We start from the raw sequence: 1,083 nt of genomic DNA, 5'->3' as shown, positions 1-1,083 counted from the left end.
TCGAGTTGGACATACGAGGTAAGTCCATTATTTTCATAACTGTTGTTGATATTGGGAGCCCTGTGTGTGGATATGATATATATATATATATATATATATATATATATATATATATATATATATATATATATATATATATATATATATATATATGGCATTGTTGGTATTTCTACACGTACGAGTTTGAGATAGTAAGAATACGAGAGGAAACTACTGCCAAACTTTTCGTAGAAATAAAAGAGAATGAGATACGGAGTATGTAATATGTCTTGAAAGGTCGTGCCAATAGTAATGACGAGGGGATTTGATTAAGTTGCAAGTACGAGGTGACCTCGAGATAAGTTAGCTGCTGAATTGATGGTAATAGTAAGTAGGAGGTCGATATCGATATGGTAAAAAGAATTTGAAAAGGGTTTGTAATGCTAAGAGATGATTTAGAAAAGGCTGGTAGATCTTGATAGAGTGTTATATTAAGGTATCGACTGAATTGATAAGCAGGGAGAGATTACGACGAAACTTACGGTTAAAGAAGTAATAGTGTGATTAAGACAAAACGAGGAGGAAAAAAGAATTGTGACATATATGAATGTAGTAATATGACGACTTGTGAGATATTAAGGATAAGATTGACTAGGAAGGGTAAAAGGTTAAGTACGCTTACTCCACCAAGTGTAATTAACCCATAGTAAGAATCGTGAATAAGGTTAAGAAGTGTTACACTATGGGATTGAATACGAACAGGATATAATGTGAATACAATGAGGATTGTTATGAAAGTAAGTAAAGCCTAGTAGGGAAGTGGCCAAAGATATGACGTGGTCCGTGTGACGAGAATATAAAGGTAAGTGTAAAACGGAAAAGCGAGTTATAGAACGAACAAGAAAGACTTATCAAGTTTTGTAGGGAAAGTTAAGAATGAAGGTTATATGATAACGGAAATAATAGCGAGCACCAGAAAAAAAGGAGTTAATTGAAAGAAGGAAATAAGAAGAAAGCAAGATAACAGTGTAGTGATAGATCATAACATATGTAATCGAGGACACGAGTACTATAAGTGACGAGGCGAAAGACCAAGTCATAGAA

Source organism: Lycium ferocissimum, chromosome 9 (genome assembly GCF_029784015.1).
Source record: "Lycium ferocissimum isolate CSIRO_LF1 chromosome 9, AGI_CSIRO_Lferr_CH_V1, whole genome shotgun sequence".
Classification (NCBI taxonomy): Eukaryota; Viridiplantae; Streptophyta; class Magnoliopsida; order Solanales; family Solanaceae; genus Lycium; species Lycium ferocissimum.
The sequence above is the reverse complement of the archived record's forward strand: the minus strand, read 5'-3'. Positions refer to the sequence as shown.